Consider the following 24776-nt stretch of genomic DNA (forward strand, 5'->3'; position numbering starts at 1 on the left):
GAAAGTTCCATTAGGGGGCAACATGGGGCCATCACATAGGTGACACACTATTTCACATGCGCACATGCCCGCACACACACACAATCTTGATTCCTCTCTTTAACCTCAAACATTTCCAGAGCCCAAGCTTACTCCAAAAATAATATTCTAGGAACTGATTTTAAGAATTACTGCCAGGAATTCAAAGCTCCGTGACACCTTCTCAGTGGCAATGAGAGTTAAATATCAGAGTTTAGGAGTTTAAGAACTGACATTAGACCTTGGGTGAGTTCCTTGCCCACTCTGGATCTCCAAGTTCACCTTTGTTAAGCAGGACTAAAATCGCCTCCATTGCCTCCTGCAGAGGGCAGATGCTAATTTGCAGGGAAACGCTATGCTTACACAGGTAAGATTTGATTAAAAACACGGTTAATTCAAATACATGGCTTTGTTACCTGCCAGGATCCCAAAGACAACATATGCCCGGAAGCATAAAGCTGGAGAAAACCTCTTGCCACCCAAATCCCTAAAACTCTGATGTAGAAGGAAATCAAAGCCTCGGGTAAAATCCCTTCCTCGACTGCAGCCTTTCACCAGCAACAATTAGGCACCACATGGAGATGTCACTCAAAACCAGTGGGGCCTGGGTGGGCACACTCCATCAGGGATGGGAAAGTTTCCAGTGGGTCTCAAGAAACTGGTAGTCTGGTGCCATACCTGGGGTCCATGACTGTAGATACATCAGTTAAATATTAGCCTTTTAAATATTAGCCTTTTTTTTTAATATTAAATGTCTCTGCCATAATTAACTTCTGCAAAAATGATTGTACGGGCTTTTATGAAAATGATGTGCCAAGAGGTTGCCTCATGACTTCTTTGATCTTTCCTTTAAAGAAACTTTAGGTATTTTTAAATCATTGCCCTCCCTGATGATACCGATTAAAGTTAATAATTCAACTATGTGTACCTAGTTCTGCTTTGTTCACATTTAGGAACAACTATATATATACTGCCTTACAGTTTAACTATTTATAGTTCAGGATTTTATGCACGTGTTTATCTCCAGAACTAATCCTGAACATTTAGAAATTCTATCACTCAAGGTTCTTTGTTTATAAGCAGGTAGATTTTTCACCAGTCTCAAAATGAGAATACTAAAAATCAAATGAATAGAACAACTCTGCCATGCCCATCCAATTCCCTAGTGACCTGATGTCAGTCACAAGCAGGGGTCAATAAAGAAGTGGCAGGGAAGACCAGGTATTCAGCCTAAACCATAAAATGAATTTTCAGCGGGAGACCCTGGGGGTTAAAAATCCATTTAGCATGTTCCATAGATGTTGTATAGTCTGGGTGGAAAACGATCCTGTTGTAGAAAATTCATCAGTTGGGGAGGAAAAACATAATCCCTAGTCACAGTCATAATGGGCCCAACCCTTGAGAGAAAAAAATAGAACATGTCCAACCATGGGCTCCTCCATCTATGGAGTCAATGGTTGCACATTCCAAACTTGTAGGTATCAAATATACATATTTGTTTGGAAAAGAAATTTTGGAGCCAGAGAATAGTCTACCCTTAGTGACTTCTGTGCTACCATACATGACCATGTCTCAAGAGAAACTTCAATTCTTACAACCTAAAGGTTCTTCAATTGTGCCCATAGCTAGAGACAAAAGTACTGTCTCTGGGTTCCACACTCCTCCACAAAGTTCCAGTGCAGGCTGGATTCCGAAGACTGAGCCTCTTGCAAAGTGCAAAAATGTCTGTAAGAAGCAATGGAAGAAGGTGAAGTGGAAGAGGGAAAATAAGAGAAGGCATGGGAAAATGTTTTATTTGTATTCAAAGAGATTCCATGACCGTGGCATTGAGATAGAAAAGAGCTGTGTTTGGACACCAGAAGTAAAGGCATAGAGTATGATAAATATGCTGCTATTTAGGAAGAGTTAACAGAACGTGTGAAATCAGAGTTGTCCCAGACCCAGGTTCTGTAAGGAGTTAACAGACCTTTCACAAGCTTCTTTGGTATAGAGCTCCAGGAAGACCTCGTGTCATCCACAGTCTTCTTGCTTTGCCAACACACACACACACACACACACACCCTGGCCAACTTATTGCAAACACTCGAGCATCTGAACTTCATGCATATCAAAATTTTCAGACCAGATTTGACATATAGACAAGGCTTAGCTGTCTGCAATCCCCACTAAGCCTATTCTTGCCCTACAGAAACATACTTGTCCCCAATCTGGGAAAGCTGGTCACCAGCCTGCTTCATACCTCCCAGTTCCCAACCTAGAGACCCATGTGCTAGTTTCCACAGGGGTTTCTACCCACCAGATCCCTCTCCCTGACATTAATGTGAGTCCTTTTCTGTGTATTTCTTTCTCATCCCACGCCAAGACCACCACTTCCCCATACCAGTGAACATCAGGATTGCCCACAATGATCCAACACTTCCAGGAAGTTTAAGAAGATAAACCACGCCTCCAGCACCGGCTCTCCCATCTTACCCACCACTTTTGGTCCTTCACTCACTCTTTAATGTGCCCTCACCTGTGCCCCCGCATCAGGGACAGCCCTCCGTACGCCAGGCCCGCACGCTGCACGGCTCCTGTCATAGGACTCCATGGAGAAGCGGAAATTGTGGTCTCTTAGGGGCGCTGCCACATTGGACCGCTATGTTAGAAGGTGAAATCAAAGATGTATATAACCCCATCCTCAGACTGATTACCATCAAGGGTCAGAGGTCACCTCACAATTCAGCTGAATGTTCTCAGGCCTGAGGAAATGTTGTAAACCTTTGTAAAATAATTAGGTGGTCAAGAATGTAGGTTTTATGTCAGTAGCTTTGTAGATAAGTCCCAAAAGTTAGGTTAGGTGAGAGCAGAAAGGTTTTCAAAGCCCAAGAAAGAAGTTCCACTGGATTTGATGCATTATAGGCCCTTGATAAAGGTTTGGGGGCAGGGGTAAACACAGAGGATGCGTGAGTTGTAATACTCCCCTGCGGACAGCCTACCAGGATATCTGGAGAGCAAGTGTCTAAAAGCAGAAAAGCCAGCTGGAAACCTACTAAAATTCTTCAGCAGGGAAAACATCAGTGCCTGAGCCAGGGAAGGGCAGAGGGCATCAAGAAATATGGACGACCTTGAAAAGGAAGAAGCCCCAGGAACCTAGCACAGAACAGTCAAATGCAGTAAAGACAAGACTTCCACTCCTGGTTCCAGGGAAAGGAGTGGTACCAGGAGCAAAAATCTTTTTTGAGTTAATATAAATCTCTTCCTAAGGCGCTGAGACCCTCTGGAATGAGAAATCACTGTGACCAGAGATGTGAACCTACTTTCTCCAGTTGTTCATACAACAAGCCTAGATTTAGTACTTTTGTGCTAGGCATTATAAAGTCAGAAATCATTAAATGAGGTCCAGAACCCCAAGGAATTCACCGACCAGTTCTTTGACTTACAGGTAAGTCATCTCTCAAATAGAGATGTTTCCTCATCTCTCAAATAGAGAATGGCCACTGCATTTTTCCACTCAAGATTTCCCCCATAACCAATTATTAAATCACAGTGATCATCATTTAAATGCACATTCCCTTGGAGGTACCCCGAGCCACTGCAAAGGTGTGAATAATTTATTATGCTCCCCTTTCCAGTTGCATTATCAAGGAGAACACAGAGCTTAAAGAACAGCAATCCAAATGGAATTGCAAACATCACAGAGGACCAGAGACAATGGTCCTTCACAGATTTTAGCAAAAAGCCTTCTTCTCTGTTATTTCCCTGACGGAATTTTGTGCTCCACTAGGAATATGGGCAGTACCCTAGGCTGTACTCAGAGCCAAGGCTAGCAGTTAGCTGCTAGCTAACTAGCTAACATTACTTTGGAGCATTGACTTTACTAAAAAATTTGGGGTAATTTTATGGATTTGAAGTAGCTTATATCAGAACACACCAAAACATGATGCAGTTCAATATAAGTTCGGTACAGATTTTTCATTTTTTTACATTTTTTAAAGGTTTTATTTATTTATTTATTTCAGAGAGAGAGAGAGAGAGAGAAAGCAGAAGACAGAGAGAGAGAATCAGGCTCCCTGCTGAGCAAGGTGCAGACCTGGGCCCGGATCCAGGACCCTGGGATCATGACCTGAGCTGAAGGCAGATGCTTAACCACCCAGCCATCCCCAGATTTTTCATTTTAAATAGGAGATTTAAAAGAAGTTCAATTCTGGGCCCTTGGGGGCATGTAAAGGAGACCTAGGGGAAGGGAGAAGAAGGTAAATAAATCAACTTTTGGATGCACTTCAGGGTAAAGTTTGGGAACCCTGGCTCATATGCCGTGGGATGAAAAAAGCAATCCAGGACCATTCAGTGAGACCTAAAACTCAGTACATTACTAAAATATCTTTCCTTTTTTCCCTAGATTTACTTTCAGTGGAAAGTAAATTTATATATATATATATATATATATATATATATATATATATATATAAATTATTAGTAATATATATTACTAGTATATACTTACTAATATACTATTACTAATATACTATACTTACTAATGTACTATAATATACTATCACTTATTAGTAAGTATATATATTACTTACATGTTCTTTATAATTCTGAGCCTCCTGGCTGTAAGTTAAAAGCTCAGTAACTGAAATGAGAGAGCAAGCTGTGAAGAGAAAGACCTTTGGAGCCGACACTGGCACGTCTGAGGTGAAAGCAATTGTGAAGGTGGACACCATTATCTGCAGAACATACCAGCTCCCGCACAAACCAGTGACCGTTCACTGCACGTCTCAACCAAAATGTCAAATTCAAGGTTTGTACACACACGGCCTGCTTTGGTCTCCCCCACCTCACAAGGCCTTTAAAGAACTCAGGAGCCCAAATTCTTTGCCCGTCTAGGCTGTCTGTATAAATCTTGACACAAAGACAGCCATCTCCATGGTAACCATAGATAAATCTAGACATGAGAGTGGCTTTGTATCACTTAAACAGAAACGAGAGAATCAGGTTCAACCTGTCTGACTTTTGATGCTAATGATGTTGGATTCAAAAGAGAAAGTTATTTTAAACCTGTCCTCCATGGCATTTAAATCAAGCGGACATATGATTTTCCCAGAGTTGAGTAGCTCTTGCGACTGATTGTGGGGACTTTGGGCTGCTGGTGGTGCTTTGGTACAGCAGGAGGGGTGTGTTCAGCAGGCAACAGCTAAAACCCCACACAGCTTAGGAAGGCCTCCTAGTGAGGTCCAGAGCAGAGTAAGCCTCAGTGCCCCATTTAGAAATATTTGCAGGGTAGAGAAGGGAGCAGAGCATTGGCAAAAGTAGGGGTCTAGGCCGACTCATTTTCCCAGACAACTGTGCTCCCTCCCACCCCTCCGCTAGAAGGCCAAATTTTCGGAGCTGTTTTAACTGCCTGGAAATCACAAGTTAGAGATGCAAGGAAAACAGCAGGTCAAGCCCAGCCCTTGGCTCCCTGCGGAGCTCAATCTAGGTAGCCCTGGTGCAGGAGGCACCCATAGTTCCAGCCTCGGCCAGGAGGCTCAGGCCCCTTCCCTGACTCCACCCTGCGTTCCCTGACAGATCCTGGCAGCCATTCGGACAAGGCTGATCTTTAGGAGTGCAAAGCTCCTTCTGCTCCAGAAAAAGAGGGACCGTGGGTGGGAATGGCAGGCTGACTGTGGACGTAGCTTACTTTTTCACTTTAAAATATTGAGATACGTGATACACGGCCTGCTCTCATTCTGCTAAACCTGATCCAGTGTCAATAATCAATTTCTGAGAAACACCAAATCAGAGACACATGTTCACCAAAGTCCAGTGACTTTGAAATTTTTGCAAGCAGCAAAAATTCAGAATACGGAAACTCTACAGGACAAATAAAAAATAAATTACCGGGGTGGCGGGGGAGGGGGAAGGCAGTACAAACAATAGATTAAAAGAGGCTTGAGAACCTCTTCAACCAACCATAGGGTTCAGCCCTTGCTTGGAATGGAGTGAGCTGACTAGGACAGTCACTCATGAGACATTCGGGTGATTTTAATACTGATTGGATATTTGGCAGATCTAAGGAATTATTGTTAATTTCTTTAAATACGTGGTAGCGATATTAAGGTTACATTTTTAAAATTATCTTTTAGAAATATATACTGAAATATGAATGTATGACATGATACGATGTGTGGGATTTGCTGAAATCCTCTGGTGGCAGGGAGAGGAGGGGGTGGGGGGATGGAGACGAACTAAGAATGGCCGGAATTGACCCCCAGTGTAGCTGGACCTTGAGATATGAGGGCTCCTGATACCACGCTCTCCAGTCTTACATAGATTTCCCTTCTTCTCTCCTTCCTTCCTGCCTTTCCTCCCTCCATACACTATCCCAAAAGAAAAACGGGAGTAAGTTCCTGCAAATAAATGCAATGTGTTCAGATATTTGAGGAACTTAATCTTTTGGGTCAGATGCTTTTCCCATGTTAAATAGAGGTATTACCTATTTCAAAACATTTACTATATCAAGACAGTGTCTGAGAGAAAGCAACTCTGAATCCAGAACGTGCTTTAATTTAAATATCACCTTACCAGCTGGGCGACCTTGAGCAAATCATTAAACCTTGTAGCCCTTCCCTGGCAGTTTTCTCACTTGTCAACCTGTAATAAAACCACTTGGTGTGCTTTATTGTGAAGATCAGCAAGAATGTTTGAATGTGATAGGCTCTTAGCACACAGAATTTACAACAATTGGTTAGGCACTGTTATTCCAATTATTTTGGCAAAGATTTAAATTCTTTGCCACAGAAGACCTAATTCTTGATTTTCAAACTTTCACATTTCACCATTTTATTAAAGGTTTTGTTGTGTTTATTTTGACGGCTAACTCCTCCTTTTAGTCTGAGGTAACAGCTACAGAAAATAGTAAACAGTTTAAAGTTCAATATTAAATGTTGGTCCAATAATGAAATCGCCTTTGACTCTTAAATTTTACTTTATTCTTATGCCAACCTGTGACTGAATATTTCCTTCATATACATTTGTCCATAAGAGTAAACTGACATCAGTTGCCATAAGAAAAATCAGTCAGCTCCGGGAGTTTAAAGAATGAATGTAAAGGAGAAATATTTATCATCAACACCCCACACCCTGCCTGCCCTGCAGGAAAGTGGCAGAAGTGTCTCTGCTCTGTGGAAGCCCCACCCCTCTATTGGCGCTTGGCTTCCCTTTCTTGACCTCCTCAAGGACACCACTCAGCCATTCTCCCAGGCCTCTTCAACACCTTCATTCCCTTGAGTATAAAATACAAATACTATTTTCTACTTGAAAAACCCAGCTCTTCCGTGACCCCATGACTCCGTTCAGCCCCTGCCTCATTCCTCAGCATTCTTTGCACCAAAACTCGAAAGTCTTCCCTTTCTACTCTCTCACTCACCCCTCTAATCATCTTTCATTCCCACGACGCCCGAGAACCAAGTCTTGTCAAGGATCTTCAGCCACACCAAACCCCCAAAAGCCAGTTAATGGTCTCCATCCAACCTGACCTCTCAGTGCATTTTGACCTGGCTAACCACACACATCTTCCCAATGTTTTCTCTTCTTTCCCACTGTTTTCTCTAAGCATCTGAGGCTCCTCACTTCTTGTTTTCTTATTTCAACTCTCTTTTCCTTCTTCTGAACCCAGTTGCCAACCATGGAAGCCCAGGGCTAGGTCTTCAGCCCTTTTTTCTTCCAGTCCTTCTGTTCCCACCTGTCCCCACACCCACCGTAGATCTCTTCTAGGCCCATGAATTCAAATGCTACCATTCCCTCATGACAACCTTATTTTTAACTCCAGTCCTGCCTTCTCCTCTAAGCTCTGGTCGCATAAATATATTTTTTTAAAATTCAAGTATAATTGACATAGTGTTATATTAGTTTCAGGTGTATAATATAATGATTTAACAAGTCTATACATTTCTTAGTGCTCCTCACAATCAGTACTCTTAATCCCCTTCACCTGTTTCATGCATTCCACCCCCCCCCCCACCACCACCACCTCCCCTCAGGCAACCACCGCTTGTCTGTATTTAAGAGTTTAGGTTTTTTAAATCAGGAAGCTATAGGTTAGCAAGGATGTGGAGAAAAGGGAACCATCCTACAGTGTTGGTGGGTATGCAAGCTGGTTCAGCTACTCTGGAAAACAGTATGGAGGTTCCTCAAAAAATTGAAAATAGAGCTACCTTATGACCCAGCAGTTGCACTACTGGGTATTTATCCCAAAGATACAAATGTAGTGATCCAAACGGGCACGAATGTTTATAGCAGCAATGTCCACAATAGCCAAGCTATGGAAAGAACCTAGATGTCCATCAACAGATGAATTCATGAAGATGTGGGGTGTGTGTGTGTGTGTGTGTGTGTGTATAAAAAACACATGATGGAATAATATGCAGCCATCAAAAAACCTGAAATTTGCCATTTGCGATGACGTGGATGGAACCAGAGGGTATTATGGTAAATGAAATAAGTCAATCAAAGATAATTATCACATGATTTCACTGACATGAAGAATTTGAGAAACAAGACAGAGGATCATAGGGGAAGGGAGGGAAAAATGAAACAAGACAAAATCAGAGAGGGAAACTCTTAATCTCAGGAAACAAATTGAGGGTTGCTGGAATGGAAGAGCAGGGGAGGGATGAGGTGGCTGGGTGCTGGACATTGGGGAGGGTAGATGCTATGGTGAGAGCTGTGATTGTGTAAGACTGATGATTCACAGACCTGTACCCCTGAAACAAATAATACATGTTTTTTTAAAAAAGAGTCTAGGTTTTTTTTTCTCTTTTTTCCTTTGTTCGTTCATAAATACAATTATTTAATTAACATCCACATTTGGGTATCCAACTGGCATCTCAAAGCTAACATTTCCAAGAGATTCCACATTTTTCCTCAATAAGCCCCACCTCTTGATTATGTGCATGAAGGGGAAAAAGATCTAAGGACACCAATAGTTTTGCAAAAATCACTTTAAAATATTTGGGTTCTGTAAATCATTCAACAAACAGTATGATACAGATGCTGAGTTAAGTGCGGAAGATCCATGAGAGATGAGACAGGACCACCACTGTCAAAAAACTCAGTATAGTATATAGCCATTACTACTTACAGTTGTCCAAACTTGGCATCTTGTTGCTTTGTGTTTCCTCATTTGAAACATAATAAAAATAATTATATTTTTCTCATACGATCATTATGTGAATCAAATAAAGTACTATATATAAAACTATTCCAGTGCCTGGCACATAGAACCCACTGAATTACTTTTAATTTTTTTTAAGATTTTATTTATTCATTTATCAGAGAGAGAGAGAGCACGCACACAACAGGGGGAGTAGCAGACTGAGGGAGAAGCAGGCTCCCTGCCAAGCAAGATGCCTTATGGGGGACTCAATTCCAGGACCCTGGGATCATGACCTGAGCTGAAGTCAGACGCTTAACCAACTGAGCCACCCAGGCATCCCAATAAGTGGTTAAAATCGTATCCTGTTGTCTCCTGAAATTCCAAGTGTCATTTTCTTTATGCCTCAAAGGGAGACAGAAATATAAATAAATATGGAAATTATGCAAGACACTTGAGAGTCATACATAAATTAGTGTAAGTTCTGAAAGAAAATGTTCTCCAACAAAAAGCCCAAACCAAACAATTGCTACATAAACATCCGCTGCAGAGGACATCTTTTTCTCCAGTCTATGCTTATTGCCTTTATCTTATTCATCTTTGTCTTCTGGTCCTCTCTTGCCTCTCAAGTATCCTTCATTAAAAAAGGCACTCCACGTCGAGAGGCATCCTCATTCTTTCTTCCTCCTACACACGAAGGATCTGCTACCTTAAAAAGCTGAGCCAGCAGAGGGATGGTGTCTAAATGCCAATTATGGAAAGTCATAAAGGAAGCCTATCATTTTGCCAAATACTTGGCAGGCACTCTGATTTCCAGACAGTAGGATTGTTTTGCCTCCCCGGCCACAAGCGCAGAGTCCTTACAAGTCTGTCCTTCCCCTAGGAAGGCTGAGGGACCCAGGAAAGGAAATTGCCTTGAAGCAGGGCTGTTCTGCAGGGTTTCAGGTACCTGTGGAGCTCAGCTGTTTTCAATCATGGTTCAGAAAAGCTCAGTCATGTCATGAGTTCTTTGAAAATTCCCTTAGAAGCTCTTACTGACCAAGCTAATCTCCACCTGTAGTTTTTCTAAGACTCATCCCCCTTTTTGCTAATTTTAATGTATCCTACTATGAAGTCATCCACATAGTAATCTTATAGATTGTTTAAGGGATTTTGGAAGCACACTGAACCTTATGTTACAGAGTACCGACGTAAGAACTTTTTTTTTTTTTAACCAAAATCTTTGCATGCCTGTAAATTATTAGAAAACTGAACTCAAATTTCACATCAAATCCCAAAGTGTGTGACCAAGAGTGCTATTCTTCTTTTACAGGTAGAAAAACTGAAACCGGAGACATTACTAAATCCGTAACATGGCAGGAATGGGGTGATGGAAGCCTGATATAAAATGCTTTCTCTTTTTGTTTTTCCTGTGGGCCTTCTTTAAGCATGAGGTCTCATCAGCATCCTGAACAAGGGGCATCCTCTTGAAGAGGTTTGCATTTTTCCTGACAAGGGATGACAAGAGTATCTTCAAAGGACACATTTAGCTTCATGCCTTCTCCCAGCCCTCTTAAAGCAAGTGAGTCCCTTTGTGCCCCTCCTCTGATTTATTTTTGTGAGGCCCTCACTGACAAGTAAACTTTTTTGCCTCCGTTCAGAGTCTATAAATAATGAATTACTGTCTCCCAAGATAAAAGGGAGGATTAGCTCTTCCACACAGTGCAAATCCCACAGAAGGTCAACAGCACATTGTCATGCTCCCTTCAGCCCACCCAGAGCACACAAAGGGCAGGTCTTTTGTCAGGAACTTCTTCATCAGGACCAAAGAGAAAAGCCTTAAACTGACTCCTTACAGATGGAAACAGACTCAGGGAGACAGAGTTGGGTGAGCTCTCGCAGCAAGTGCCTGGCAGAGCTGGAAGAAAACAGAGGTCTGTTCCATTCTGTGTCCGTCCTACTTCCCTTTTGTACCATGAAAGACAAGGCTCCTCAAGCATCTCCAGGACGTCTAAAGATCTGTAATCTAACCCATCTAGACCCCCTGCTCTGGTTCAACCCTTGGGCCAGCCTCAGAAATCCATTTACCACCCCTAAGAAACTAGGGCTTTGCCAGCGACTACTCCAGACTGGGCTGAATTCCTGAATTAGGATGTGTGAGTCTTTCTCCACCAAATATGTGTCAGGGGAAAATCAAGGCTGACTGGTTTTAGAAAATGGGAGGGAAGTAGAGGCCCTGGGACCAGACCAGGTTGTCTGCCTGGAATCATCACTTGCTGGCAGTGAAAGTGAAAAGACATTGCCCCACTTCCTCGGAGCCCCAGCTTCCTAACCCAGAAAATGGAGACAGTAGAAACTTCTGCTGATCCAACAGCATTACGCCAGGAATCAAAACAAGTAATGGAAATAGCCCAGGTGTCCCTCACCAAGGAATCAGATAAACAAACTGTGGGTACCCACACAATAGAGTATTACTCATTAACAAAAGGGAACAAATCACTGATACAGGCAACAACACAAATGACTCTCAAAGGCATTACATGAAGGGAAAAGAGACACAAAAGACTGCAAAGATCCAATTTACATGAAGTTTCCTAGCAAGAAAAGCTAAGCATTGATGATAGATATCAGGAGAGTGCTTGCATGGGGTTGGGGTGGGAGGAATTGACTGAGAAGGGTAATGAGGAGACTTCCTGAGGTGATAGAAATGTTCTGTGCCTTGATAGAAGTGCATGCATTTGTTAAGACCGATAGAACACACATTTAAGACCTATGCATTTCAGGGGCGCCTGGGTGGCTCAGTGGGTTAAAGCTTCTGCCTTCAGCTCAGGTCATGATCCCAGGGTCCTGGGATCATCGAGCCCCGCATCAGGCTCTCTGCTCAGCGGGGAGCCTGCTTCCTCCTCTTTCTCTCTCTGCCTTCCTCTCTGCCTACTTGTGATCTCTGTCTGTCAAATAAATTAATAAAATCTTTAAAAAAAAAAAAAAGACCTATGCATTTCACCATAAGTAAACTGTGCCTCAATAAAAAGGGCGATAACATGTAAAACCTTTGTAAATAGAAGAGCTGTGTACAAATGTAAAAGGCCACGGTCCTCCTTCCATCACTTCTTGGTCAGACAACCTCATACAAGTGTCTTCGGGTGGCTCCCACCAAAAATCCACTTAACCGAAGTTGCCTTCTTTTAATAGCCAACGTTTGTGATTGGATCCGAACATAGGGAGTTCTGAGAAAAGCAAATAGCAGACAAGTAGAGGAACACTAAGTTTAGAGATAATGATTCATATTCTAATAGCAAAGTGGCATATGGGCCATTCCACAGCGTCTGCGCATTTCCTCTAAATCAGACTCCTAGATTTCCATAAGAAAGGGAAGTTGCCATTTAAGATGTAGCCAAGATAGCAAGCAGCAATAAAAGAATAATAGCCACTTGTATTGAATATACCAGCCTCTTTCAAAATGTTTCTGCTCACAACAGCCCTGCAAAGCAAACAGCATTATCTCCATTTCACAGCTAAGAAAACAGAGGCTCAGGAGTGGCTAAGTTACTTGACCTACCATACGAAACAAGAAGTCAAATTTAGCGTGTCTAACTCCATTGCTTCTTCACTCTACCCTGGTAGATACGGAGAGATCCGGTCTCACCTTCTAATTAGTTATCTTCACAGTTGTAGGTAATTTTATATCGTTACAGAACATCATAACAGTGATAGCTAATATTTACTGTACATTTATTATGTGTCAGGAATTCACCATGTATTAATTCACTAAATGCTTAAAATTCAGTAAGAGGTAGATATTATTAGTACCTTGATTTTACAAATGAAAAAACTGGCCATGAGAAATAAAAGAACTTTTCCAAGGTCACATATGTAGCAAGCAGCAGAGCCAGGATTTGTGCCCAGGTTGGCAGGGCAGAAGCCACACGAGCATTCCAGTCCTTGCATTATCTCTTGTCAATGCCAGGTAAGGGGTGGCTCACCTCCGAGAAACCCAAAGTGCGAGGCATAACAGAGTAGGTTAAATCTCTCATTTTGGAAAAGAGTAGAAAACTTTTCAAGTTTCCTAGGAACAATCTGCAACCAGAAGTTAGTCCGAGATTGCAAAACAATTGCATATCTCCTCCTATTTCTGTCCAACTCATAAGACTAGGTGGGGCGATCAGTACTTCTGCAGCAGACGCAACAACAAAAGAATTTAACAAATCTTCACTAACAAGTATCCTAAAAAGCTCATCAAAACTGACCATCTTGTAGAATTTCATTTACCTACCTAATGGATCATCGCAACACCTCCAAAAGATGTGTTCAGACTCTCAAGGAATGGCTCACTGTGCCATAAGGGAGAAGGAAGCGTGTTAGAAAAGGAAGCAAGACAAGAAACCCAGGTGTTTCTGATACTCTCCTTCTTCTTCCTCCTCCTAGAGAATTACTGAGCTCAGGCTCCTACTCCTTTCACAGGGCTCCCAGATGTTAGCGGGCACACAACCACCTGGAGCAAGGGCGAGTTCTAACAAGTCCCCAGGTGAGGTGAGTGCTGCTGGCCTGAAGACCACACATGGAGAACAACTGCCCTATAATATTTATTGCTAAGAAGCCTCTGTTTAAATATCTGCAACCACAGGGGGCAAGGAGGTGAAATTAACTACCCACTCAGGGCACCTTAGTGGCTCAGTTGGTTGGGTGGCTGCCTAGGCTCAGATCATGATCCTGGAGTCTCGGGATAGAGTCCCCCATCCATCTCCTTGCTTGGCAGGGAGTCTGCTTCTCCCTCTGACCCTCCCCCTTCTCATGCTCTCTCTCTCTCTCTCTCTCAAATAAATAAATAAAATCTTAAAAAAAAAAAAAAAACACTACCCACTCCCGCAAAGCAAGAAGTTACAATTTCACTTACCAGCAATAAGAAGGCACACTTTAATTTTGTTCAGAAACAGCAAAAAAAGCCCAGCTCCAAACTGTCTGGGACAATGTTTGCACCTGGTCAGAAAAACAAAACAAAACAAAACACCCTGCAGACCCAGCAGCTGATGTGCCCGTTCTCCATAAACATGGGCGGCCTGAGTCTCAGTTGAGCTCATTTAGCTTAACAAGTCTCTAGCTCCAGTTCACAGTCAGCAGCAGAGATCAATAAAGCTCCATAATGCTTTTCCATTCGTCTCTGGACTTTCTTTGCACAAAATAATAAAAGATGAGCAAGGGTCAAGAGTGCAATAGACATAACCCACACCTGCAGGCTCATTAGATCTCACTATAGTTATATAGTCAAGCAGCATTTTTTAAGAAAGTTTCTGTGTGTTTCTGTGGTCATTTTGAAGAAACCCCCCTCATGCACACACACCTCAGTTTGTTACAATTCACCACATCCTAGATATGAAAGGGGCCTTAGAAATCTTTTGGCTTCTCTTCCCATTGTTAGGGTACGGAGTCGACCACCCTTAATTAGACAGAGAACACTCTCGATAATGCAAGTCACACAGTGAGGTTTATTTGACAAGCTTAAGCTTGGGCTCAAGTATACCCGACAAGCAGAGTAGATACTCGGACCTGGAGGCTAGTTAAGGCAGGGGTTTTTATGAGTCATTACAAGAGGCTTGGTGCGACGGGGAGGAGAAGAAGAAGTTTCAGACTTTTCTGCCGTAGGCTGATTAGCTGTTGCCAGGCTGGTTACAGGGTTAGGTACTTTCTTGGAAGTGTTTCCAGGGTTAGGTTTTCCTGTTACTAAAGCAGGGTGGGGGTCCTCTGGAACTAAAGTGGAGTAGGGGAAAGTTCAGCCCTTGGGCTGAATAGCTGCCCAAGCTAAGATGGCTGTACTTAACGCTAACCCACTCTTACACCATCAGTCGATGGTGCAAGAAACTCTCCTACAATATTTTTAGGAGATGTAAATATGACAGCCTTCAAAAAGGTGAAGGCAGACCTACCAGAGTAATTTGCAGAGTAACTTTACCTGGATCCCTGACCTATTCACATGATACGATTGCTTTTTATAAAATAAATCCTTCAGGGGTGCCTGAGTGGCTCAGTCCATTAAGTATCTGTCTTTGGCTCAGGTCATGATCCTGTGGTCCTGGCATCAAGTTCTGCATTGGGCTCCCTGCTGGCGGGGACTTTGCTTCTCCCTCTTCCTCTGCCCTTCCCCCTACTCATGCTCTCGCTCTCTCTCTCAAATAAATAAATAAAATCTTTTAAAAAATCTTTCATAAACTTCACTATTAAGGAAGTAAGACAACTAATAACCACTGAGTATCTGCTCTGTGCAAGGCAATGAGAAACTCCTTTTACAACATCATCTTACTCATCCCATCAATAGGCAGCTAACTTTCAGCCCAAGTAATCTGCATATCCAAATGCACACTGAAACCAGCTTCAAGCCAGTCAGGCAACTTTTGTGTCAAATTCAAATGATCCAACAGCTAAATTGAAAAGTAAATTTCTAACACCTTCCATGTGTTAAATGACTAGCCTTGGCGAAAAGAAACATTAGCTTTAGTAATTAAGAGTAGGAAAGCTATTTCCCAGCCAGGTCAGGAATGCTATTTGGTATCATGGAGAGGACAGGCATTTCAAAGGACATTGATTATTTCCTCTTGAACAACAACAAAAAGTCAACCAAAAGGGCTGCAAGTGATACCTTTAAAAGGATACAAGGAGGGATACAGGAAGGATAGTGATCCTGTCCTTTGCAAGAGGCACAGAAGGTCAAAAACCTCCCCTAAGTAAAGGAGGGCTCAAATAAAAGGGTATTATTTATTAGGATGGTAAAAAAAAAAAAAAAAGCCCTGTCTCCAGAGTGCATCTATCACTACACCCTTCCTCCCGTCTCTCATTCTCTGTCAATCTCCCTAGCTGAGCCACCCTTCATTCTCTTTTCATTCTAGGGGAGAACTGTCTGTGTGCAACCCCCCCACCTTTCCAACACCCCATCATCATTGTCCTCTCTCCCTCTCCCCGCCTTCTAGTGGCCATACTATAGAATTGAAGTCTTCAATTTCATAGTCCTTGATTAGAAATTTTTATAGTTCTCCCTTAAGAATGCCTCAGCTTTTTTTTTTTTTAATGAGCTCCACTCTTATTTAAAACTTCAAGGTTTATAATTACTAAAATTGTCTTGAAATCTGCTAAATCCAGAAAACCATGTTCTACGCCTCCGTGAAAGATAATTTTAAGATGAAATTGGGAAAAGCATGATTTCTGCAGATCTGGAGGAGTATACACCGCAGGAGGGTATGCGTCTAGGAATGCCTGACCTCTTGCAAAGCCAATCACTGAATTAAAAACAAAAAATAAAAGTCTTGATAAAAGAAAAATTCCAGTAGAGAAGACTTGGGGCAAATAAAATGTACCATCTCTGAGATACAGTGACTCAAACTATTACATTGTTTCGATGTAAAGAATGAAAACCTGAAACAGAAAAAAAAAATTTTTTTAAGAGAAAAACAGTTTGTCTTAATATAAGATATTTTTCAAAAGTACAGGGAAATTCCTAGTGCTCATTTTGTTTCAAGTATTGATCTACCTCTTAATTGCTTCTTTCTTTGCTATTATTGATTTCAAAATCAGAAGGAAGGCTTTAGCATTTATTCATTTATTTATTCCTCAAATGCCTGGGGGGAGAAAAGGCTTCTGGCAGAAAGGACAGTATCTTCTTGCCCCTGCAGCTTCTAAACTTAAGAAACAGTCTCTGAGCCAAATGCCTCAAAAGGGAGGACACCAATGTTGATATATTGCTGACTAAAATAACTTGTCCAGCTTATGAACATCAAGTACCAGAAATCTGTGCTCCAAGATTCCTTGCAGCTTCCGAGCTACTGCTGGGTTCTACCCTGGGTCCAAACTCACACTTCCTTAAAATCAGATCTTTGGTTGCTAAGACCAATGAGCCTGAGTCGGGCTCTCTTCTCCTGGGACTTGAAATATCCTTAGTTCTTAGAAGGACTTAAGTTTGAGTTCATAGTTTCCAAAGACCTGTCAAAGAGATTCTGAGTAAACCCTCCACAAAATTGTGCCCCATCCAAACAGCGACTGCAGTAGAAATAACTTGACCCTTATAACCTGGAATTGATCGTCTATTATTCACACAATAGTTGGAGGAGAATTCCTAGGGACTCGATTTCTCAAAACCAATTATTCTATTACTCAAAAATCTATTACTCAGCTTTCCTGAGAAACAACACTAATATGATTCGTTTCTTTTTAAGAAACCATAAGCCTCCTTGAACCTAAGATGAAAAAATAAACTCTTCCAGTTTTTCTTTAATATTCTCCTCAATTAAACTTGGATATTAGTGTGGAAGTGCAGCTTTATGACAAAAGCTTCGCCTTCCTACGATTTGCTATATCTAAGAAATGTCTAAATAGAAATGTGGAACTGCTTGATTTCCTCAAGAAAACCCCTCCATTATTTAGGTAATAAAATATTGGGGTAATGTGAAATAAAATTCAGGGAATGCAGGTATTTTACCGTAAATATTCATGTTACCTCCTACTGGGTTTTTACCAGAGCTGATGGCAAGTTAAAAGTGAAAACAAAATAAAACAAAACAGCTTTTTAAAGATTACCTCTTACTCCCTAGCTAGGTCACTTCCTCTCTAAGGCACTTGCTCTCTCATTCTAACCTCAAATTCAGAGTTCAAGCCTATGTCTCAGCAAAAGCATGAATTTTATGGACCTCTAAAATAATTTGAATATAGTGGCATTAAAAAATGTTACACCCACATAGACCCAGGGTCTAGTTCATGGTATTCATTAAAATATTTCCCTTTCCTTTATTTCATTGGTTAGATTCTCAAACAACTGATAAGATAATAACAATGTGGCCAAGAGCAGTTCCTCTCGCATCTTCATCTGCAAGTTCTTTTGTGTTTCACTCCCATCTCGGAAGCCCCCTATCCCTCTACCTACATTTTCCTGCAAAGAAGAAATCACAGATTTTAACCTGGCTTCCTTGAGGAATACTTCCTCATTTATTTTTTAACCATTTACAATTGAAAATTTCTTCATCTTGGGTCCAGAGCCATCGTCATTCCTCAAGCTCAGTCAATCGTGGTGATTCCTCCTAGGCCACCTTGTCTCATACCCTTGTTGACAGTCATTGCTCTTATTTATTTACTTACTTACTCACTTACATATTTATTTTATGTAGGCTCTACCCCCAGCACAGAACCCAACGCTGGGCTCGAACTATGACCATGAGATCAAAACTTGAGCCAAGATCAAGAGTTGGACATCTAACAAACTGAGCCACTCAGGTGCCCCTGACAGGCATTTCTCTTAATGCATCTCCTGTTTCTTCCATCAAAACTCTCAGTAGACCTCCTTTCCCCTCTCTTTCTTTCTTTTTAAAATTTATTTGAGAGAGACAGAGACAGAAAAACAGAGAGAACATGAGTGGGGAAAGTGGCAGAGGGAGAGGAAAAGTGGGCTCCCCACTGAGCAGGGAGCCCCCCCATGGGGCTTCATCCCAGGATCCTGAGATCATGACCTCCACCAAGGCAGATGCTTAGCACCCCACTTTCTGATGAGAGTTGTGTGATCAATAATATCTAACCAGGTCTAGCTCTCTCCTCTTGGTTCATTTGGTTGCCTCACCTTGAAAATGTCTTCCTGGTTTGTACGTGTTCTCTGTGAATGCTAGATAACCTGCTCTCCTTTCAGCTGCAGTAATTTATTTTTTTATTATTAATTTTAATTTTTTGTTCCAAGTTTTTGTTGAAATCCCAGTTAGTTAACACATAGTTTAAAGTTAGTTTCAAGAGTAGAATTTAGTGATTCAATACTTCCATGTAACATTCAGTGCTTATCACAAGTGTCCTCCTTAATATCCATCACCCATTTAGTTGCAGTAACTTAACTTAATACCTGTTTTATCTCATCATGCCCTCCTCTTAGCTGCTCAACTGAATGCTTAATTGGGTGCACAGGTCTAAAGCATGAGGAGACACAACTTTCTAGGAGGGGTCAACTTGTAAAAGAGAGACCGGTATACCTCTGAAACACAAATAGAAAAGAGAGTCTAGAAGGTTTGCTCTATGTTTAACTCCATCTCTGGTAGTCAGACTTTAACTTCTATTAAGTCAAGAGTCTTGTATTTTCACATCAATGAGTCACTGAAATGTGACATGGAGATAACTATAAGCCTTTTCTCACTTTTCTAATTTAGAAGCTCAAAAAAGAAATATATCATCTGAGTGAAACCCTGCTTTTAGCTCTAAAGGAGCTAGATGATATGACAATATGCATTTTTAAATGTAATTCAATAAAAATCATGTAGTGCCACCCTCCTTTTCCCCCCAATCTTCTCCATGTGCTTCTGGGTTTAAAAGCTTTCAGAATTAATACAATACTAGTGGGAAATGTTGAATTGTGGCCTCATTTTATGTTTGACACAGACTATCTTCAGCCATGCCAATTAACTTTCTTGACCTCCATATATTACCCATTAGTTAACTTTCTTGTAGTAAGTCAGACAGGAGGAGTTACCTCTTATTTAGCATTTTTGTTCTCTTTGGGTCTTTAACTTACTAGATGAGGCCCAGCCACTATGGGGAGGAAAATCTGCTTTACTCAGTCGACAGATTGTAATATTAATTTCAAGTAGAAACACTCTCAAGGACACATTCAGAATACTGTTGGGACACATTTCTGGGGAACCTTTGGCCCCGTCAAGTTGACACATAACACTTATCATCAGAGTGGCCAAAATTTTCGAATGATCCAACCATTTTACTTTGGATTTTGACATGTAACCAAATCTTTGCCCAGAACAAACTTACTTTGCCTTTCTTTTCTAAGGCATTCACTGACTTTTTTTTTTTTTTTTTTTTAGGGCTTTTGATTTAGCAACAGTCTTCTCTGACTTATTTTCTTATCCTTAATTAGTTGGAGTAAGACTCCTCAGCTATAATTAATAGCTGTGTAATGAGAAAAGGAGAACTCCAGCCCCACCATTGCCCATTCCCCACTAAGTGAATTGTCACCCATCTTCAACAAAACATCTTCCTCTCTCTTTTATGTACTATGAAAATTCATAGCTGCTCTAGCATTGTGGCATTTTTCTGTGGAGAATTTGACATTCGTTGTAAAGGTGTTATTTTAATTACAATCAAATATAAATTTTGGGTCAGGTGGCTGTTCAGGATAAAAAGAACAAACAAACCCAGAGTAAAAATAAGAAATAAGAAAATAAAGCAACAAGAAAAACCAGATGTCAAGAGTAATAAACAACAGGCAAAGAATCTCATGGAAACACAATGGCAAATGGAAAGTAGCCAGGGTCCTTCTTTGGGCAGTCTGTCTCAGTCTTTAACATTTGATCTAATGACCTAGTGACCTGTATTTTAAATTTATATGATAGCTTAATGGGAGGCATCGGGGGAAATTGGTGAAGCATCTCACAAACCACAGAGTAATCACCTAAGAAATTCTTCCCAGCAAGACTAGACTTCTTAAAATCAGGCAGGTCACAACACGCCTGTGTAAATGAAAACAGTCTCACCACAAATAGCAACCAAAACTGATATTGATCTCCAACATTTTATTTTTTAAATGGCTGTCACATGCTTTTACCTATCATTTTTTAAAAGCAGCATTACGGAGATAAAGTTCACATACCATACAACTTGCTCGTTTATAAAATACAGTTCAGTGATTTTTAGTATGTTCATAGACTTGTGCAACCATCATCATTATCTAATTCCAGAATATTTTTATGGCCCCAAAAAGAAATTCTATATTCATTAGCAGTTACTTTCTATTCTCTCACTCCCACCGTTGCCCTAACCTTGGACTCGAATTGAAAAATGAATTCTTTTTTATTTATTTATTTATTTTATTTTAAAATAAATAGGCTCCACACCCAACAGGGGGGCTTGAACTCATGATCCTGAGGTCAAGAATCCCAAACTCTACCAACTGAGCCAGCCAGGTGCCCCCAAAATCAACTCTTTTTGAGCGTGGGGTCTGCCATCTTTTGGACTGGAATTTCCATCATTGGCTCTCCTAGGTCTCCAGCTTGACAACTACAGATCTTGAGACTTGTCAACCTCCTTACTAAAGTGAGCTAATTCTTTACAAATTGTCCCCCTCCCTCCTGCTGCACCTCCCCTTTCTCTTTTGCTCTCACTCTCTCTCCATAATTGGATCTATTTCTCTGGAGAACCCTAATACAGCCTCTTTAGACAAATCTGTATTTCAGACATTGAGAGTTCTGTCATTTTTTTTTTTAAGATTTTATTTATTTATTTGAGAGAGAGTGAGAGTGAGAGAACACAAGTCGGGGGCGTGGGCAGTAGCAGAGGGAGAGGGAGAAGCAGGTCCTCACTGAGCAAGGAACCCAATGTGGGGCTTGATCCCAGGACCCTGGGATCATGACCTGAACCAAAAGGAGATGTTTAACCAACTGAGCCACCCAGGCACCCTGAGAGTTCTGTCATTGTTATCCTTAACTGATGAATTATTATCCTTAACTGATGAATCAATCAATTTCTCATAAAATTGGAAGCCGTTATGTTTAAGCTAATTTCAACTTTTAAAACCGGAGTTATTTTATCTTATTTTTTTCTCAACTGTTGTTTCAGTAAAAGTCTTTTAAACAGATGAGGAAGTGAAGAGTTCTGTATCTGAATGTGTGATATAGAATTAAAGTATAAATGTTTAATGTTGGTCTGAAATAGTAGGCTAAACAATGGGTTTCCCTGAAAAGGTGGTTCATAGAAAACACTGTTGAGTAAGTCACAGTTGTTACAAAATGGGAGGAAGGGGAGAAGATAGGGGGGTAAAAGGGGGGCTGGGGGGAAGGAAGAGGAAGTTGTCACCAATTATTTTCCTAAAAGACTAGCTTAAAGCTATATATGATATAAAAGATTTTAATAAGCAAAAGAGATGTATTAGGCATTTTCTAAGGGTCAGATACTTGGCTAACTGCTTTATATGCACTATAATCTCATTGAACTGTCAAAAGAATAGTAAAGAACACTATGAGACATTTCCTCAGTGCCCGGCACACTTCTGAGTGCTTTTTTGTATATTAATTAAGTAACCTAATTTAATCCTTTGTGGCAGATGAGGAAATTGAGATTTTGGAGAAGTTTAAGTAAGTTAAACTTACTTAAGTGGTCATGGATTTAGTTATGGGAAGTCTGGCTCCTATATCCGTTCTCTTAACCAGGACAACACAGCCACCTTCTTTGAGAAAAGTGATATATGAAAAGTCATGGGAAGATTGTTTACAGTGAGCCAACAGAGTCTTGGGCAAATGACAGGTTTTGAAATCCAGCTCTTAAAGTTGTGTCACTTTAGAAGAGTTACAACCTCTCTGATTCTTGGTTTCCTATCTATAAAAATGAGATAATAGCTCCCACCCTGCCTACTAGTGACAAGACAAAGAGATAATGTATGGAAACCTTGGTAGTAATAGTTGAATAAATTATAGTTATATCAACATTATTATTATCTTTATCCATGTTATTATTATTATTCTTTTGAAGTTTGACATAGTGCTCAAAGACCCAAGCCATACAACTTTCCGAGCTAGACCTTGTTTTCAACCTTACAGTTCTAGTTCATAAAGAAAATAAAATTCTATGTTGATAGAGGTAAACTGAAACATAACAACTGATAGTAATGGAGAGTATCAGGTGCCTCTTTATAACAATGTAACTGGTGGAGGGGGATGTTTTCTATTTAACAGAAAAACAGAATTACCACTTATTTGTAGAAAACAATGATAAATAAAAAATTACTAATGAGGTTCCTTATCCTAGCCAGAAGGACACTGAGATGGGTTCTTTTAGTAAATTAATATATTCCAGTAATTTATGCAAATACCTATACCATGATATGGTTCTGGAGATGTTAGCTGGCTTAGCCAAAGGTGCAGAGTTGCTGCAAAGCTAGTGGGTGACTCAGTAAAGACTAGCACACATCAGCTTAATAGACCTTTAGAATTCTCAGTGTTACAAAGAGTTCTACTCTGGGGACCAAGAGTATTTTATGTCATCATAAAAATAAGTAGTGCTAATCTAATAATGTTTTTTAAAAATAAGGGTTAAGGTGTGAACTCAGTTCGTGAGGAGATTTTGCCTTCTGCTGTGCTGTGGAGCAAAGCTTGTTTCTCTCCCATGCAGGTTGAATTGACCAGAGCCATGGTTTGGAGAAGCCTAGTCCCCGCTGGTCAGGCAGGAATTTGTGAGACAGTATTACATGCTGCTGAACCAGGCCCTAGTCATGCCATACAGATTTTATGGGACGAACTCTTCTTATGTCCATGGGGGATCGGATCCAAGTGGAAAGCCAGTAGATGCAGTCTATGGACAGAAAGCGATCCATAGGAAAGTGATGTCACAAACTTTACCAGTTGCTGCACTAAGATTCGCCATGTTGAAGCTCATGCCAACTAACTGATGGTGTAGTGGTCCAGGTGATGCGGTTGCTCTCTAAGAACAACCAGACTTAATGCAGATGTTTGTCCTTGCTCCTGAGGGCTCTGTCGTAAATAAGTTCTATGTTCACAATGATATCTTCAGATACCAAAATGAGGTCATTGATGGTTTTGTAAATGAGCCTCAGGAGGAATCTGAGGAAGAGGTAGAGGAATCTGAAGAAAGCAGACATCTGAGGTGGTACCTGATGATTCTGGAACTTTCTATGATCAGACTGCCAACAATGACTTAGAAGAACAGTTAGAGAAACCTGTGGCTGAACAAGAGCCATATCCTGAACCTGAACCAGAACAAGAACCAGAGCAAGAACCTGTGTCTGAAATCCAAGAGGAAAAATCTGAGCCAGCACTAGAAAAAATTGTTCCCAAGGATGCTCAGAAGAGTTCTTCCCAACACCTACAGAAATACCTCAGATAGTACAGGAAAACTTGAGGACATTTTCTTGGGGATCTGTAACCAGGAAGAACATTTCACCCAGTGGAGCTGTTCCAATTACTGGGGTATCATCTCATGTTGTTAAACTACCAGCTTCACAGCCTCGTCCAGAGTCTAAGCCTGAATCCCAGATTCCACCACAGAGGCATCAGAGGGATCAAAAAGTGGGAGAATGATGAATAAAAATTCCTCCCTAGAGGAGATCTATACCAATCCATGAGGCTGGTGAGCAAGGTGATGTTGAACCCCAAAGAATTATGAGACACCCTGATGGTCACCAACTTTTCACTGGCAATCTGCCAGATGAAATAGACAAATTGGAGCTTAAAGATTTTTTTCAACGTTATGGGAACATGGTGGACCTACCCATTAACTGTGGCGGGAAATTACCCAGTTTGGGTTTTGATGTGTTTGATGATTCTGAGCCTGTTCAGAAGGTCCTTGGCAACAGGCCCTTCATGTTCAGAGGTGAGGTCCGTCTGAATGTGGAAGAGAAGACCCAAGCTGCCCGGGAAGGGGGTGGTGGAGATAACCGCCGGTGGCCCTCGAGGTGGGCTGGGTGGTGGAATGAGCAGCCCTCCCTGGTGCAGAAGCCAGGATCTGGAGTGGGAAGGAGAATTGCTGCAAGGCAGTGAATTGCTCTTCACTGATCTTCAAGCAGCACTATAAATCTAGCTCCTGCAGAATGGTGAATTTCTTACACCAGCATGTGCTATCCTGGAGTTTGACCCCCGGCTGTGAAAAATTGCTTAAGTTTATACAATTTTACTTTTTGTGTTAATGATGT

At 41.1% G+C, this 24776-nt stretch overlaps 1 pseudogene; it reads left to right on the forward strand.

Annotated features, from left to right (window-relative positions):
- The first annotated feature begins 373 nt into the window (after positions 1-373).
- Positions 374-24624, forward strand: LOC132010533 (ras GTPase-activating protein-binding protein 1-like; annotated as a pseudogene).
- Positions 24625-24776: the final 152 nt, after the last annotated feature.

Source organism: Mustela nigripes, chromosome 2 (genome assembly GCF_022355385.1).
Source record: "Mustela nigripes isolate SB6536 chromosome 2, MUSNIG.SB6536, whole genome shotgun sequence".
Taxonomy (NCBI): domain Eukaryota; kingdom Metazoa; phylum Chordata; class Mammalia; order Carnivora; family Mustelidae; genus Mustela; species Mustela nigripes.